Below are 20,493 nucleotides of genomic sequence, written 5' to 3' on the forward strand. Positions count from 1 at the left end.
CTCCCTCAGAGCATCAACAGAGCTTCTATTTATAGGCGGTGGAAGAGGGTAATCTCGTCTGCATTGGGGTAAAATTCCAGCCCTTGATTTGGTTGGGAAGGATCCCAACCGTCGGTTCAAAGTAGCCTCCCTGAGTTGTCAAATCTGCAGGTAAAGGCTGCCTGAGTTGACCTCTTCACGTCGTCGCCGGCGTCGCCGAGCTGTCATTCATCCTAAACTGTTCACGTGGGGTTGTAGAGGAACTGCAGGGGATCCGTTTCGTGCAAGTTTGGTTCGATTTGATGGAGAAATCAGGCATTAAATGCACCTGCAAAGTAGGCACCCATGTTGTTTCCTTCGAGTAAAACGGGGCAGACAATGAACAGTGACCACACGACGCGTCGTCTGGTCCTCTTTTTTTTTTTATTCAAAACGGCGCCGTTTTGGTTTTAATTAAGGATTTAAACTGAATTTCAATTTAGTCCTCCGTCTTTCAATTGATTTTAATTAGACCCTCGATTGACTCTAAACTTTTGATTTAATGCAATTAAGCCCCTGATGAACTTCAATTGGAACCCCGAAGTTAAGCGCCTTTTACAAAATGGTCCTTGGTCTCGGATTTTGTCAATTTAACCCCTAATTGACCCCAAAACTTCAATTTTCTTGCATTTTGACCCCTAATTTCAATCAATTAACTTGGTAAAAATTAAATTTGGTCTCTTAAAATTCCAATCTTCTCAATTAAGCCTAAATTAGGCTCCCAAACTTAATTTTTTCACCAATTAAGCCCTAAATAAAATTAATTTGACCAATTTAAAGTATAATTAAGTCCTTGCACTTAACTAAATCATTTAATTGGACCCAAATTAATTCTTAAACATAATTAAAAATTCAATTTGGCCCATGATTAAATCAAATTGGCCTATTAAAAATTTAATTATGTCCTTGGACTTAATTTTTCACTAATTAAACCCAAAATAAAATTAATTTGACCCATTTAAAGTATAATTAAGTCCTTGCACTTAATTAAATCCTTTAATTGGACCCAAATTAAGTCTTAAACATAATTAAAAATTCAATTTGGCCCATGTTAAAATCAAATTGGCCTATTAAAAATTTAATTATGTCCTTGGACTTAATTTTTATGCAAATTCGTCCAATAATCATTTAATTTGACCTTGAATTTGCATTGTTTTCTCCCTTTTTGAGCATAATGGGGTACAATTAGGCCTTGAATTTCCTTCAAAAATTGCAGCTTAATTCCCCAGCCTACTTTCTCCATATTGCCAGCCTTTATTTTATTTTTTGATTTTTGTTTTGAAAAAGAAGTTATTTTTGGGGAATAACCCAGAATTGGGTTATTACAATTTTTTTTTATCAAACAAAGTCTAAAAAATAATTAAAAAAAAAAATTTCCTGTATATGGCTTAAAAATCATAAAGTTATTTTTTAGCATCTTTTTTAAAGAAAAATTAAAGCACCTTTTGCATTGTTTTTTTTTTTTTAAAAAATAAATTGCATGAATTTTACAACATGTTTGTAAAATTTCAAAGGATTTTGACCTATGTTTTAAAAGCATATTTTTTTAAAAAAAAATTAGAAGAAAATAGTATTCACTTTTAATATAAGGATAAAAAAACTAAAAGGGTTAATATTATACTCATATTAAAAGGCATTAGCCTTTCACTGTGCAAATCCACAGTGAAAGGCGGATCCCTTTTAGTTATAGTTTTTTTTTGCTTTTTTTTTAATTAATCTTATTTTTGTTTAATTTAGATAGTTAATATTAAATTTATTTCTATTTATTCATCACACTCTCATTACATAGATCTTAATTTTGACAGGTTAACCTGGTTTGACGGGTTAACGTGGTTTGGTGGGCTAACTTATTTGATTTAGATTTTTCTTTTCTTTTTCTTAATTGGTTTTTTTTTCTTTGATTTTCATATTTTAATATCGATTTGATTTAGAATTAAACTTTATGATTCGTGCTTTTCATTAGATTATCATGATCTCATGAGGGGATTTTACTGTACCCCTCATCACAAGGCACTATTCATTGGAATAGTGTTGCTTTATTTTTTTTTCTTTGTTTTTCCTTTTCAATTAATCTTATTTTTTGTTTAATTTTACTATTTAATATTAATTTTTTTCTATTTAATTATCATACTTTCATAACACGGCCATGTAGCCAAACCCCACATCCAAGGCTTTTGGGTCTAGTGTTACAGCCAGACCTACACAACACCATTAAACAGTTTTACTGATGGATTTGGTCCGTCGGTATGAGGCACCCAAGCCGTCGGTAAAAAAATCACGGATGACCTCACCGACGGAATCTTTCTGTTGGAATTTGGATCGTCGGTAATTTTCCAAACACCGACGGACCACCGACGATATTACAAATGATGAAGCACGCCAAAAAAATATTACCCACGAGAATTTTACCAACATAATAAGTCCATCTGTGTTTCCAACAATTTTTACCGACGAACCATCCGTCGGTGATTGTGGCATGGGCGGTAAATATTTAAAAACTCCGTGTCAAATACCAATGGAATATATCCATCGATAATAGTAATGGAAATTATCGATGGAATATATATGTCGGTGATTGTGGAATGGGCGGTAATTTTTTCGCAACTTCGTAATAACAACTCCTCGGTAAAATTATTTATTAACAGGAAAAATTAATAACCAAATGAATTTGTTTTAAACATTAAAAATCTAAAAATAATGCTAAATAATATTCATCCAAATATTCATTACAAATTTAATGTTTAAAAAAACAAAAATAAACTAAAATAGCAATGGAGCTAGAGGAGGAGGAGGAGGAGGCTGGTTGTTGCCGGGACCGTATGGCTAAAAGGGAGCACATGGATCATCACCCATCTTTGATCTAATCACCATAACCATTTGATGGAGCTGATCATAATCCGTCGAGAGGTGTTGATATTGTTGTTTCAATGCTATGAACTCATTTGACTGAGTGCTTGATACTAATGGAGAGCTCCCAACGTTTGAGACATTACGGGCTGACCACAAGTTTTCAGCTGTAGTGTTGGGAGGCCGTAGACCCCATTTTTATCAGGTCCACTAGACTGTCATAACTCAATTTTTGGCCATTTTATTTTTATTTTTATTATTATTTTATTTATTGAAAAGGATAAGAAAATTGATTGAAAAAAATAATAATGATGATGAAAAAATAAGTAAAATGAAATAATTGAAGAATGAATTAAATTTTGGGTTAAGGGCAATATGAATGGAAGTTTTGGGGTTTAATTAAACTTTGGAATTAATCTAATTAAGCTTGAAATTAATTTAATTCATCCAATCAAGGATTTAATTGGAGAACTAATAAGTTTTGAGACTTAATTAAGCTTGGACTTAATTTAATTAATCCAATTAAAGGTTTAATTGAAGAATTGATCAGTTTCGAGACTTAATTGAGCTTGGAATTAATTTAATTAATCCAAATAAGGGTTTAATTGGAGAATTGATAAGTTTTGAGACTTAATTAAACTTGAACTTAATTTAATTAATCCAATTAAAGGTTTAATTGGAGAATTGATAAGTTTTGAGACTTAATTGAGCTTGGAATTAATTTAATTAAGGGTTTAATTGGAGAATTGATAAGTTTTAGACTTAATTGGACTTTAGATTTAATTAAATTAATGAAATCAGGGACTTAATTGAAGAAATAACAAAGTTTGGGGTTAATTGGGGGCACGATTGCAGCAGATTGAAACCCAAGGACCAATGTATAAATGACACTGAGATGCAGGGGTTCAATTGAAATTTATCCAAGGACTGGACTGCAAAAATTCAAAATGTCAAGGATCAAAACGCAAATGGCCATTAACATCACACTGTTCATCTTCTTCACCCGAAAACAAGAAGAAAACGCATGCCTTTATTACATTAAAATCCATGCAACCGCATGGCATTCTCTGGTTATAAAAACCAGAGAAGAAGAACCGGCGTGGAGGAGAAAATAACAGAAACAAAAAGGTGGGGAAAGAGGAAATAAACGGGCTTTTCATTCCTCTGTTTCTTCTCAAGGAAACAGAGGAGGTGAAGAAAAAAGCAACGAAGGGAAGGAGCAGAACCGAAAGAGAGGGAGAGGCTAAACCCAGACAAAAAAAAAAAAAAAAAACCAGTGAAACTGAGAGAGACCACGAGCAGCGGAGGAAGAAAGCAGTTAGCCCACCAGTCCTCCATCACGTCTCCATTTCTCTGCTTCTAGAAAGGAAGTAACACCGGGAAAACAACAAGACGCAAGAACATAAACTATACAGAGGGGAGCAAGTTTTCTGCCCCTGTTTCTTCTCACAAAAACAGAGGCGTTCGTGCCTCACGATCGTGAGGCACGAACGCGTGAAGAAAGGCCATTCTTTGGCCACAGCAGAGGAATCACAGAACTGAAAGGGGCAGAACGGAGGATAGAAAGAAAAAAAACAGAGAGCACGAGAAAGCCAGAGAAAAAGCATAGGAAACAGAGCATGCATAACGTAAAAAAAGGGAGGAGAGAACAGAAGGATAAAGAAGACAGGGGAAGAGGATAAAGACCGAGAGAGGGAGCATACAAAAAGGAATACAGGAGGGAAATAAAACGAAAGTGACAGAGCAGAGAGGAGGTAGCGTCGGCCAGCCAGAGCTCCACCATCGTCTTCTTCGGTCTCCAGCACCAGGTAAGTCTTCTGCACTGTTTTTGTTTTCCCCATGTTTCATTAATTCACCTTCGCCGCCTGTCTTCATTTTAAAAATAAAGCCCGACACGCGTGATTTGGATCACGCGTACCTCATGTGGCCCAGCCGGGTCACTGGCTTGGGCCTGTGACCGGGCCAGGCTGGCTGGGTCCGGCCCAGCCTATGTGGGCTGCGCTGGGCCCAGCCCTAAAAAAATAGAAAAAATTAAAAAAAATAATAGAAAAATAGAAAAAAAGTAGAAAAACAAAAAATGTGTATGCATGACTAAAAATAATGTAAATTTATTGGTTTATTCACTGACGTCAGAGTCATGAATAAAAATACCGGCTTAAATTTATATTATTTTTATTCGTTGTATTTTATTTTATTTAGCCAGATAAATAAAAAATATGTGCATGTGTAAAAATAAATTTGTTTTTATTTATATATTCAAGAATGCTAGAGTAAGGAAATAAAAAAAAATATTGATCTAATTTTTTTCGTAGCTACGAATTTTTACCAACGCCAGAGTTGGAATTATTCGAGCTCGAATATTCACTGGCGCCAGAGTCAGAAATATTTAAACAAAACATCATAGCATAAATTAATAAATATTTAGCAATTTAAGATAAAACCAACAATGCAGTCTGTCTTAGGCAGAATGTTTAAGGGGTGATAATATCTTCCCTTTTACGTAACCAATCCCAAGCCATAGAATCTCTGTTGACCAGTTAGGGTTCCTAGTGACCATAATACTAGGTGGCGACTTCTCAAACAAGACATTTTCCCCTAAAAGAACAAGATGCCAGAAATCTGTTCTTTTTTTTTTTCCATAAATAATTCAAGAGAATTATTTTTTAGGGCCGCCGCGATGTCGGGTGCGACATAAACGATCTGACCTCCATCCATAAATCTGGATCAAAATCCGGATAGATCGAAGGATCGTCCTAATATCTCTCCCTCAACCGGCTATTATAGGTCTCCTGAAATGTTTTTAAAAAATAATCAAATTCAATTCAAGAAAACAATAACATACGAAATAAAATGATTGAACGAACATACCACAAAGTGTTGGGTATGGCTGTCCACGTACTGTTGCACCCGCTTTTGGCGGTCTTGATTCTGCACATGCGTCTCTACAAATAGCTCCATTGGACTCGGCTCGCGTCCAAGAGACTTAGCCTGTAAGAAAATAAAAGTTGCAAGTTAAATATATTTATAAGCAACAACAAATTAATTAACAATATATTTCATTTAAATTAATCTTACCATCCGCTTCGCATGTGCGCTAAACGGAACGGAGCCGCCGGTGTGTGTGGTCACCGAACCATGAATTTGTCTATTCCAATTGTCAGCTCCGAACTGTGAGCGCCATGAGAACCACTCAAACGTCACGTGCTTAATATATGCCTCCCATATATCTCTCGAGATAAATAGCGGTTTGAATCCCCGCCAAACCGCCACCTCATTCAATCCTTCAAGATTGTTGTCCCTCACATTTCTTTTCACCTTTTTTTGGGTGTCATACCAAAAATCATGCAACCTACTTCCATAGTAACTAATTAGAATTTAAAACATAAAATTAAAATTAAAAATAAATATTATTTTCGATGTTACCTAGTTGTCGCGTGATTCTTCCATACCCTTTTGACAACATGGTTGTCCGCGCTATCCCAATCAAATTTATTCTATGTATATAAATAATTCATTTAAAATAAAAATATTACAAGATATAAAATTATAAAATTATTTATTAAAAATAAATTGGAAATTAAAAATTTACACCTACTTGAAATCACCAAAACCAGACATCGATATCAGGTCTCCACTCAGGATGTCTGGAGACCTGACTTCATTGAAACAATAGAATCTCCATTGACGATTTAAATGCCGATGTTATTGTCTTGGCAGTCTCAATGTATGTGAACCTGAAATTAAATAAAATTAATAAAATATTAATTAATTGTTCATAAATTATGTTATAAGTATATATATAAAAAACTAAAACCTAAATAAACTTACATTAAGAGGTCATCCTTCCACTGTGCCAGGTACTTGCGGGTGAATTGACCGCGATGTGAAGGCACACCGCCTCTGCACTGTGAAACCACGCTAGAAGAGTCGATATCACAAGTTTGCGAGGATGCCTTGCCGTGATCAGCACCTAAGGAGATGTCCTCCTCACTGCTAGAAGAATTAGCATCATCCGTCTACTGACGACATGCTGTAGATTTCATTCAACACATCTACACAAATGCATAATTTAACTTTGATTATTTTAAAAAAATTCGACAGCACCTCCCCTATACTGGAGACTACCCATAATTTTCAAACCTGCAATCTTTACAATAACCACAATCCAATTGACTCAAGCAACATTATATACAACCTAACATCTATAGAAATTCAATCATTAAAAAAAATTTGACAGTACCTTCCTTATACTGGAGACTATCCATAATTTCCTAACCTGCAATCTCTACAATAACCATAATCCAATTGACTCCAGCAACATCATATATACAACCTAACATCTATAGAAATTCAACATCTATATTTTTTCAACAAACATCAATACATATTCATGAATAACAATTAAAATTAATCAAAATAATAAACAACATAACAAGCAATAATATCCTAAAATTAAGACAAACTAATTAAATTTAATTCTATATTTCAATTAACATTTAAAACATAAATTCAACAATAACAATTATTGCAAAACAAACAATAATATCCTAAAATTAAGATAAACTAATTAAATTTAATTCTATATTTCAATTAACATTTAAAACATAAGCAAAACAAACAATAATATCCTAAAATTAAAATAAACTAATTAAATTTAATTCTATATTTCAATTAACATTTAAAACATAAATTCAACAATTACAATTATTGCAAAACAAACAATAATATCTTAAAATTAAGATAAACTAATTAAATTTAATTCTATATTTCAATTAACATTTTAAACATAAATTCAACAATAAACATTATGGCAATACAAACAATAATATCATAAAATTAATGTATAAAAAGAAAAAACCAAAGAACACTACACAAAACATCCCGAACACAAAACAAAAAAACACTACATAAATTCAAAATAAATTTAGGAATAAAAAATCCTTACCTTAATAGTGTGTTGATTTGATGATTTTATCTACAAACAATACACAAAACAAAGAACACCAAAAAATATAATCATAATTAAAAAAATTATAAAAAAATTACAAAGATAAAGAACTAGCACCAAAAGAATACAATCTTTTGCAAAAGATGTAATATAAACGGAGAGGAGAAGAGAAATAGAGATGAATAGCAGGAGAAAAAATGAACTCGGAGGAGGGGGGAGGGATTTATATTGCAATTTTTCTGTCGAAATTACTGACAGACATTTTTTATTGTCGGTGGCATTAAATTCCATCGGTAATATTCATCAGTAATTAATTGATATATGCACACAAAAATTCAAAAATCCCGCCAGACTTTTCGGTTTGTTGGAAAATCCATTGGTAACCGCGTATCATAGCACAGGCGTCTTGGGTTTGCCACGTCCATCGGTGAATCTGTCGATAAATATGCCGATCAACCTAACGCTCTGACAAGTGTTCTCTTCGGGAGGTTCGCTACCTGTTGGTGATAATGGCAAGGGCTGTAATTTTTTTGCAACTCTCGGTCAAATACCGACGTGTGCCAGTATGTCGGTATATCCGTTAGTGACAATGGAAAAATTTCAAAAATATTTTTCAACTCTTGGTTTAATACCGACGGGTGCCACTCCATCCGTAATTCTGTCGGTGAAAGTGTCAATATTTTTTACAGCTCCTCCATGTATTTTTGTCCATCCTCCTGCACAAAATCTTGAATTGCAAATTAAAACACACACAACACAATAATAAGAGCTAACAATTAAATAAGAATAAATATTTCATGTTCCAAAATATTATCCTTAATATTACATTATAAAAATAAGGCTTTACAACATGTTTAGTCAGAATTTTCATCTTCATCCTCAATTGAATTGTTATCATCAGCTTTATTGCACTCTTCAATGTGGTTATCATCTTCTTCATCAACATTCTCTAGTCCATTAGAGCTCAAAACAACATTCAACTCCTCTGCATCAACATCAACAAGACTATCATCGAAAACACAAAAATTCAAATTTTCTTCTAAGTCAACGAAGGAGCAACTCAATATAGTTCAACTAACTCACTAGCTTGAAAGACTTCATTTATCACACTTGTGTCTTTGTTCTCATCTTAAACAACCTCGACACAATCCCTGGGTTTGGTTCTTAAAACGGATAACCAATCAATTTTTGATCGGTCCCATCTAAAGGAAGGGGTGTATGTGTAATAAACTTGTCGGCATTGCTTTGCAAAAACAAAGACGCCATTTACATTACGGTATCTAGCTTTTGACTTGATTTCAACTAGACCATAGTGAGGATGTATTTTGATTCCTCTGTTAGTTGTGTCATACCAATAGCATTTGAATAAAAACACTCTATTCTGCTCGCTATGATATTGCAGTTTGATGACCTCTTCCAATCTACTGTAGTAGTCAACTTCAAACTCATTAGAAGTCAATCCCTTAATACAAACACCGTTGTTATATGTCTTTCTTCCATGCCTGTATTCTTCAGTATGAAAGACATATCCATTAACAATATACATGTTATAACACTTGACTTTTCCTTCAGGGTCTAAGCTTAGTAAAGATAGTGAAATAGATGCACTACTTTCCATTTGATAAACCTTGTATATTAAATACATCAATAATTAATAAACAAATATTATGTAATATTGACGTACAGTTGCTTACATTGCAAGAGATAGTGAGTTTGTGATAGGACTTACATATGTTTTAAATCACGTGGCAAATTGTTCATTTTATAATTGAAAGATCTGGGATTCGGTCAGCTGTGAGTTATTGAACAGTACGTATCGTCTATGTTACCTGCAAGGTTGTTCCAAATTATATAAGTTTATGGTATCACAAAACATAAATAGTACACTCTTGATAAAGTTTAAGTCGAACATCTAATTACTTAATAAAAGGTCTTAGCTCATCACTGTTAAATAGGACATAATTGTGTACTTGTCTGAACTTTATTTTAGACAAATATCTTTCCCTCACGGCATTTTTAGATGTTGGTCATCCAGGATTGGAGAATATTCACAAGTTTCCACTTGAAGGCACTTCACCACCATCATCATGTCATGGAACACAGCTGATCCTCGATCTCAAATAAGGTTTGAAATAGTATGAGATAAATGTTGAGATCTCCTCAACAATATATGCCTCATATATTGATGCCTCAACATGCGCCTTGTTCTTAACCTTTTTTTTTTTAAAAAAAAGATTGAACAAGTACCTACATATATATAAATATATAGAATTAATAAAAATTATCAATTAAAAAAAACATTTAATTATGAATTATATAGCAACTATAATATTTAACCTCTCGAATGGATACATCCATCTGTACTAGACCAGTCCTCCAACTTTTACCTCAAATGGTAAATATATGGGGAGATGCTCCATTGAGTCAAAAAACGATGGAGAAAATATCATTTAAAGTTTGCATAATGTCTCGACAATATTCGTTTCAAGCCTTTCAATGTGATAAACATTTAACTTGCTGGAGCATATATTTCTGTAGAGATAACTGATCCCCGTTAGTGCATCCCATATCTCTTTTGGCAACAAATCACGAAAAGCTAATGAGATGAGTGTTTGCATAAACACATGGCAGTCATGACTCTTCATTCCATATAATTTGCATTCCTCCATATTAACCAGTCTTGATATGTTATAGGCATGTCCATCAGAAAAACACAGACTCTTAAACCATTTGTAGACTAGCAGTTGTGCGTTTTTATCTAACACGAAGCTTGCTCTTAGTTTTACGACCCGTGGCCCATCACAAATTAACTCCATATTTTTACGGTTACAAAACAACGCTACATCCAATCTAGCCTTGATGTTGTCCTTTGTCTTCCCCTTCATATCCATAACAGTGTTGAAAATGTTCTCAAACACATTCTTTTCAATGTGCAGACCTGATTGGTCTTCCAATAAGGAAGCTCCCAAAAGATGCTTCGCTTTACTCAATTATAGGTCAAACCAAAACCAAGAAAGTTCTGCTTACCTGATTATAGACCAAACACAATGTCACCATACTCTGACACAACATTAAGCAATTCTTCACCTGAAAGACGCGGGGGTGCAACATTCTTTTCAACTTTACTAACAAAGAAATCCTTTTTGTTCTTTCTGTACCTATGATTCGCTGGCAAGAAATGACGGTGACAATAAAAAAAAAAAAAGAAGCTTTGTCCTTGTTTATTAGCGTGTATGCTTTGTTGTTCTACATACAGTATGGACAAGTTAGCGTTCTATGCATGCTCTAACCAGAAACCATTCCATAAGCTGGGAAATCATTGATTGTCTACATCAAAGCCGCTCTCATAACAAAATTCTGTTTCATCGAGATGTCATAAGTCAAAGCTCTAGAGGACCACAACTGCGTCAAGTCATCGATCAAAGGATGAAGACAAACATCTATATTCCACCCCAGACTGCTCGAACCTGGTATGACCATAGATAAAAACATAAATTCGGTCGCATTCACATCCTTGAAAGGAAAATTATAAACTATCAGTATGACCGGCCAACAAGAATAAATAGTAGCAAATGACCCGAATGGGTTGAATCTATATGTACACAATCTAAGACACATGTTCCTTGATTCAGCTGAAAAGTAAGGATGCACACTGTTAAAGTGTTTCTAGGTTTCGCCGTTAAAATGATGCATCATCACTTCATCAACCGCATGATGTGATTGATTTCATGTCATGTGCTTAACAGTTCTTGGTGACATGAATAACCTTTACAGTCTAGGTGTGACTGAGAAGTATCTAAGTTTTTTATATACCATGAGATTCTTCCCTCTACCAGTTCTGGGTTTGTAATGGGAATGCACATATGTTATGCACTCGGTTAGCTCAGCATTTTCAAGGTATATAAAAAACATGCAGAAGTTAAGGCACATGTCAATTTTTTGGTATCCTAAACTGAAGGGTTTCATCATGGACTTGGCAGCATAGAAGTTCTCTTTCAACCTATTCCCTTTAGATAAAATGCTTCTCGCTCATTCGATAATCTTATCATAACCAGCCTCACTCAACTCGTGATCTGACTTAATGGTGAACACCTATGCTATGGCCGATTATTTACTGTGGTTTGTGCAGCCATCCCATAATGGCTAGTAAGAATCTTTCAACAGATCAAAAAACCTTGTTGTATCTGCATTAGTTTCTTCTTCTACGATTAGACATAGTTTCTTCTTCTACGATTGGACATTCACTAACATTACCTTCACTCATTTTCATTGCATCAATAACCATGTTCCTATAAGGATTACTGTTGTCGTTTCTAACTTCATGCATGTTGCTAGCACTAGAAGTTGACCCAACCACCCTTTCTACCATGCTTTCATTAGGAACAAATAGTTCCCCGTGTGCACTTCAACACAGGTAACCCTCCATGAACCCTTTAGTTAGAAGTTGCATCATTACAACATCTTGATGCAAAAAATTTTTATTTTTACAATTATTGTATGGACACCTAATACTGCCATCAGTGAAATTCCTTAGGATAGATGTTGCAAAATTAATAAAACCTTGAACCCCGTTACAATAATCCATCCTCCGTAATCCTTGGGGAGAGTCCTGATACATTTATGAACGATCATCCATGACTTCTATCAAAAAAATATGACAACAATATGTATTAATTAACTATGTTACATAAATAAACATAACAAAAATATTAGTTTGCCTCGACATTATCCAACAAACTAAAAAAAACACTTAATTTAAATATTCATTATCAATTATAAATTGTCAACGTCCATACAAATATATATATATATATATATATATATATATATATATATATATATAGAAATCACAACTTTGAAATAGAATTGATAAAAACTAAAACGGACCATTAAACAAGCTATTATTTATTTCATCACAACACATCTAATTCGGTGTAATTCAAATAAAGTTTCAACAATTTACAAACAAATTATAACAACTACAAAATTATACATTCATACTACAAGTTTCTTTGACAAATAACAATCAAACAAGTACATACGTTAACAAAAAATATATACCAAAAACAATTCAAATTTCAATGTTAAAATAAAAAAAGGATGGATATACTTACAAAAAATCATAAAATCCACAAGAACGAATATTATTGTGACCACATACAAAAGTATAAGAAACTTGAGTGCTTGTGTTGAAAAGAGTGGGAGAGTTGGGATGGGTGGTTGACTGCAGTTTGGGAGGGGAGAGGTGGGATGGGGAAGAAGAAGGAGAATAGAGGAAGAGAGTGTTGTTAGAGTGGGTATTTATTGGCTTTTACTGATGGAATCACCGACGGACACGTTCTGTCGGTGAATGTGCCACATTACTGTACGGAGATCCCAGTTTGAATCCATATGTTATTCCATCGGTAAAATCATCTGAAAAAAAAAAATCCAAGTCACCACACTGTTGCAACTTCCAAAAAACTATATAATCCATCGATGATACGGTCCTGACGGACTGTTTCCATCGATATATACTGACCGAATCATCGATAGATATTTTCTGTTGGTAAGTACCAACAGAATTAGAGACGAAAGTATTTTTTTTGGTAAAATTTACTGACAAAAAAATTCTATCAGTAATTCCGTTGGTTTTCACCGATTTTCTGGTAGTGCTAAGATTCTTGGGTTTGGCTTTGCAGCCAGATCCACTTAAACTTGAGTCATACAAGTTTAATATTATTATTTTATTATAAATATTATTATTTTTATTATAATGAATATTGCTAATATAATAATTAATAAATTTGAAAAAAAAATATTATTAATATTGAAAAATAACCATAGATTTGATTTGAACGGTAAAATTAAAAACTTTAAGAACTTGGGTCAGACATGTTTAATATTATTTTTATTAATATTATAAATATTATTATTTTCATTATTAATAAAAAAAAATTAAATATTATTACTATTGAAAAAAAACCATAGATTTGATTTGAAGGGTACAATTAAAAATTGTTATTATTGTTGTTGTTGTTGTTGTTGTTGATGTCGTCGTCGTCGCTGTTGTTATTCTTAATATTATTATGATTATTAGTGTTATTCTTATTCTTAATATTGTTATTATTTTTGTTATTATTGAATTTGAAAAAAAAATATTACTATTAAAAAAAACCATAAATTTGATTTAAAGGGAATAAAAACTATAAGAACTTTGGTCACAAAAGTTTAATATTATCATTAGGGAAACCAGACCCTAGAAACTTCAGTCTAGCTGGGGCACCAGACCCAAGTTTATAATCATTAGTATTATTCTTATTGTTATTCTTATTCTTATTCTTATTATTATCATTGTCATTAATAAATTGTTTTAAAAAATATTATTCGTATAAAAGAAAAACCATAAATTTATTTCAAGGGATAAAAAACTATAAGAACTTGGGTCAGGAAAGTTTAATAATAGTATTGATATTATTATTTGTATTATAAATATTACTCTTGGGTTAGGCATTGCAACCAGACCCAAGGCTCTTGTATCTAGCTTTACAGATAAACCTAACGCTTTTGGATCTTAGCTTTTTTATATATTTTTTATTCTACAAAAAATTAGTTCACACTATGCCTAACTAGTCCAAAATATTATTAAGGATAATAATAATTATTTACTTTTAATATAAGGATAAAAAACCTAAAAGGGGTTAATATCCAAAATATTATTAAGGATAATAGTGTTATTACTCACTTTAATATAAGGATAAGAAACATGTATGAGTTTAATATCCAAAATATTATTATAGATAACACAACTCATTTCATTTCTAATATAAGGATAAAGCCCAAAAAAAGTTTTATCTAAAATATTATTTGGAATGTCATGACAGCTAGAAAAAAAGAATTTCAATTTTTTTCCCAACAAAGCTTCAACTATAATTGAGGATATTTCACCTTCCTAGACCGAATTCTTGACCTAAAAAATTAGAATTTGTTCATCATAGCAGACTCGTCATAGTAGTTGGTATAGATAGATGCCATCAGACCATAGCAAACAAATAAAAATAATGCAGCTTACCTCATGTAAGCGTATTAGGAGTTCTAATATATTTTTTTAACGCAACCAGTTTCTTCCCTAAAATCTCTAAAAAAAAAGTCAGGATTCCTAATAGCAATAATAATAGGTGGTGACTCCTCAACCAAACCAAAGATCATTCCAAAAGACACCGCGTGGGAATTGTCACCATGACATTACGCTCTCGTGAGGAGGGTACGACAAATGCGCTTATAAGATAAAATGGGGCATGGATAAAATCTTATGAGGTAAGAAAATATGATATAGAAAACATTAAAATAAATTTGATGAACATAGAAAAAATGAGTGAAAAATTGTATTTAAATGAGCCATAGAATATATGGTAAATCAAGGAGTATTTACATGTGTGGTGACATTAGTTTAATGTGTTTAACGTAAAAGAAGAGTTTATGAGTGGCTAATGAAGAGATATTAAATTAAAGAAAGGCATGGATTGGGGTGTTTATAGAAGGATTAATGATATTGGTTTGGTTCATATAGTTGTAAATGTAGAATCATGATGATGTAAATACCATTACAAGATTTCACAGTTTTACCGACGGAAATATTCCGTCGGTATGTGATAGAACTTTCATCGGTAAAGTATTTACCGACTATATTACCGACGGAATACTCCCGTCGGAATACCTTTTGTCGGTGATTCCACATTCCGTCGCTATATCGGTCGGAAATACAAAAAAAAACTTTTACCGACGGACCGTGCGCGCCAAAAAAAAAAAGTTTCCCGCTTGGAATATACCAACGGAATATTTTCCGTCAGTGTTATAAAAATACCAACGGACTAACTCCGTCGGAAAAAGTGTCGGTGATATTTTATACCGACCGAATATTGCCGTCGGCAAATACGTCGGTAAATTTATACCGACGGATTGGTTCCGTCGGTGATGGTCGATGACGGTGGTAGACACTGTCCAATGCCGACGGACTTTTTCCGTCGGTAAATCCCTATGTAATTTTTTTTTAATTATTTTGAAAAAATAATATAAATTAATGGTAATACAAACCAATTATGCAAATAAAATTTATATTAAGCAACAAAAACTCAAAGTGAAATAATATTCATTACAAAATGAATGTGTTTCAAAAAAACATTAAACAAAATTTTAAATGTAAATAATGCTTATTAAAAATTAATATAAAGGTGGAGGAGGATGGGGGTTAGGCGGCCAAAAAGGATTAGGCGCGCATGTTCCACCTTCCACTGTGCCTCGTACTGGCGGGTAAATTGATTCCGCTTCCGCTTCTGCGATGTGAAACATCGCTGGAAGAGGCAGCATCGGTTGACGGCGCAGGTGGTGTAGGTGCCTCTTCTTGAGAGGCACCTAAGGAAACATCATCATCGCTGCTAGACGAACTTGATTCGACTGGACGTGAACGACCAGCTCTGGTTTTCATTTTGCGCATCTAAACAATTTTATATTAATAATTGTATAATAAAATTCAAAAGTTAAAAAAAAAATCGGCAGCACCTCCCCTATACTGGATACTACCCAAATCCACAAACCTGCAAATATTAACAATAGCCACAACCAATTGAACCAATCTATACTAATTATTCCAACATATTCAACTATTAATCCTAAGATAAATTCAACGTTAACAATTACAATTCACAAATTAATCAATAATTATATTCAAAACAATAAAAAATATGACAAAAAATAAATTCAATAAATTCAACAAATTATAATTCAACAAATTAATCATTACAATTCAACATTAACAATTATAATTCAACAAATTAATCAATAATTATATTCAAAACAATAAAAAATATGACAAAAAATAAATTCAATAAATTCAACAAATTAATCATTACAATTCAACATTAACAATTATAATTCAACAAATTAATCAATAATTATATTCAAAACAATAAAAAATATGACAAAAAATAAATTCAATAAATTCAACAAATTATACTTCAACAAATTAATCATTATAATTCAACATTAACAATTATAATTCAACAAATTAATCATTATAATTATGACAACAAAACAATAAAAAATATTCAAAAAATTCAAAAAAAAAAACCTACATCAATAAAAGGAACGAAATATACATACCTTAATAATGTGACAAATTCAAAACTTTATCTACATTACCAAAAAAAATACACCAAAACAACAAAATAACAAAAATAAAAACAACTAAAAATAAATTAAATGTAAATAAATTAAATTGGAAATCGATAATTATTCCAACAAACGCAATTATTAATTCTAAGGTAAATTCAACATTAACAATATTAATTCAATAAATTAATCAATAATTATATAGGCAATACAACAATAAATTATATTCAATAAATTAAAAAAAAATATAGACTAACAATTAAATTAACAAATATTCAACAAATTCAAAAAATTCAAAAAAATTCAAATATTCATCTTGCTGGAGCATATATCTCTGAAGAAATGACTGATCTCCGTTAGTGCATCCCATATTCCCTTTGGCAACAAATCACGAAAAGCTAATGGGATGAGTGTTTGCATAAACACGTGGCAGTCATGGCTCTTCATTCCATACAATCTGCAGTCCTCTATGTTAACAAGCCTTGATATGTTCAATACATGTCCATCCGGGAAACGCAGACTCTTAAGCCATTTGTAGACAAGCAGTTATGCGTTTTTCTCTAACACGAAGCTTGCCCTTGGTTTTGCAACCCGTGACTCGTCATAAACCAACTCCATATTTTTTCGATTACAGTATAAAGCTATATCCAATCTAGCCTTCATGTTATCCTTTGTCTTCCCCTTCACATCCATGATGGTGTTGAAAATATTCTCAAACACGTTCTTTTCGATGTACATGACGTCAAGGTTATGGCGGAGAAGATTAGTCTTCCAATATGGAAGCTCCCAAAAGATACTTAGCTTTACCCAATTATGGGTCAAACCAAAACCAGGAAACTTTTGCTTACCTGATTGAAGGTCAAACACAATGTCACCGTACTCTGATACAACATGATGCAATTCTTCACCAGAAAGACGCGGGGATGCAACATCTTTTTCAACTCTACCAACAAAGAAATATTTTATGTTCTTTCTGAACCTGTGATTAAGTGGCAAGAAGCGACGGTGACAGTAAAAAAAAAAAGCTTTACCTCCGTTTGCTAGCGTGAATGCCTTGTTGTTTTCCATGCAGTATGGACATGCGAGTTTCCCATGCGTGCTCCAACCAGAAAGCATTCCATAAGCTGGAAAATCACTGATAGTCCACATCAAAGCCGCCCTCTTAAGGAAATTTTGTTTCCTCGATATATCATAAGTCAGAGATCCGGAGGACCACAATTGCGCCAGCTCATCTATCAACGGTCGAAGACAAACATCTATATTCCGCCCCGGGCTGCTTGGACCGGGTATGACAGTAGATAGAAACATGAACTCCGGCCTCATACACATTCCTGGTGGCAAGTTATAAACTGTGAGAATGACCGGCCAACAAGAATAGGGAGCAGCAAATGACCCAAATGGGTTGAACCCGTCTGTACACAACCCAAGTCGAACATTCCTTGATTCAGCAGAAAAGTCAGGATGAACACTGTTAAAGCGTTTCCACGCTTCTCCGTCAGAAGGATTCACCATCACACCATCAACGGCATCGTGTGTTTGGTGCCATGTCATGTGCTCAGCAGTCCATGGTGACATAAATAACCTCTGCAGTCTAGGTGTGATCGGGAAATATCTAAGTTTTTTATATGCCACTAGAGTCTTCCCCCTGCCAGTTCTGGGTTTGTAACGGGAATGCCCGCATGTCATGCACTCAGTCATCTCAGCATTTTCAAGGTAGTATAACATGCAGAAGTTAGGGCACATGTCAATTTTCTGGTATCCTAAACCGAGGGGTTTCATCATGGACTTCGCAGCATAGAAGTTCTCTTTGAGCCTGTTCCCTTCAGGTAAAATGCTTCTTGCCCAATCAATAATTTTTTCATACCCGGCCTCACTCAACCCGTGATCTGACTTGATGGTGGACACCTGTGCCACAGCCGATAATTTACTGTGGTTTGTGCAGCCATCCCATAATGGTTCGTCAGAATTTTTCAACAAATCAAAAAACCTAGCTGCCTCTGCATTAGGTTCTTCTTCTACGATTGGACATTGATTGACATTATCTTGATTCATTCTCATTGCATCCATAACCATGTTTCTGTAAGGATTAGTGTTGTCATTTGCCGCTTCATGCACGTTGCTAGCACTAGAAGTTGACCCAACCACCGTTTCTCCCATTCTCCTATTACTAACAAATACCTCTCCATGTGCATACCAACACTCGTAATCCTCCACAAACCCTTTGTGTAGAAGATGCATTATTACAACATCTGGATGCAGATACTTTTTATTTTGACACTTCCTGCATGGACACCTAATACCGCCTCCAGTAAAATTTCTGGGAATAGATGTTGCGAAATTAATAAAACCCTGAACCCCGTTACAATAATCCATCCTCCGCAATCCTTGGGGTGAATCTAGATACATCCATGAACGATCATCCATGACTTCTATCGAACCTCTATAAAAAGGACCCATTAAGCAAGCTCTTGATTATTTCAAAACATAACATGTAATTCAGTAATTCTACAAATGAAGTTTTAACAATTTTCAAACAAATACAATCTTACAAAATCTAAAACAAACCATAACAAGTATAAAATTATACATTCATATACTACAAGTTTGTTTGAGAAATAACAATAAAACATGTACATCTACTAAAAAAAAATACATATACTAAAAAAACAATAAAATTGACATTTAAATGTTAAAATTTTGAAAGATAGAATTACTTACAAAAAATGATAAAATCCGTCGGTAAATCAGAACACGGATGCTGTGACCACAAAACTTCAAGAAATACAACTTGTTGTGCTGAGATGAGGAAGATTTTTGTTTTGGGGCGAGGGGGGCCTGGTTATTTTGCAGATGGGGAGGGTTAGGATTAGGAAGAAGAAGGAGAAATGGGGGAGGAGAGTGACGGCATAGTGGCCATATATTCACTTTTACCAACAGACTTACCGACGGTTTTGATTCCGTCGGCAAAACCGTCGGTACTTCTGACAGGCAATCGACACGTCACCGCACGGACCTGCTATTCAAATCCCTCGGTGATTCCATCGGTATTTTTAACGGTGCACCGGTCACGTCACCGGTACGGATCTGGCATTTCAAATCCGTCGGTGATTCCGTCGGAAAAATCACCCGCCAAAACCTCCGCGCCACCTACCCGCCCTTTCTTCATTAATTCTGAATTTTCTGTCGGTAATTCGGTCGGTAATTATCTTAGTCCGTCGGTAATTACCGACGAATATTGTCCGTCGGTGATTTCGGCCGAAAAATACTGACATAAAAAATTCCGTCGGTATGTCCGTTGGTATTTAGTGAATTTCTGGTGGTGTACTTACAATAATTTCTGTGATATTGTGTGTTTTATATATTTTTTTTTTTGAAGGACTCAATGTTCATAAAAAGAGTTATTGAGTTGCCTGGTTTTTATATTAGATAGATCATGATATTTTCTAATAATTGTACTATAAATAATTTTATGCATGTGATTTATAAGGCATTGTAACCATACTAATGTATAAATATAAATTGTATATCAATAT

The 20,493-nt window shown here is 33.6% G+C and overlaps 1 pseudogene; it reads right to left on the bottom strand.

Moving 5' to 3' along the window:
• Positions 1–2,841: 2,841 nt before the first annotated feature.
• Positions 2,842–20,126, bottom strand: LOC140955046 (uncharacterized; annotated as a pseudogene).
• Between the last annotated feature and the right edge of the window lie 367 nt (positions 20,127–20,493).

Source organism: Populus alba, chromosome 19 (genome assembly GCF_005239225.2).
Source record: "Populus alba chromosome 19, ASM523922v2, whole genome shotgun sequence".
NCBI lineage: Eukaryota > Viridiplantae > Streptophyta > Magnoliopsida > Malpighiales > Salicaceae > Populus > Populus alba.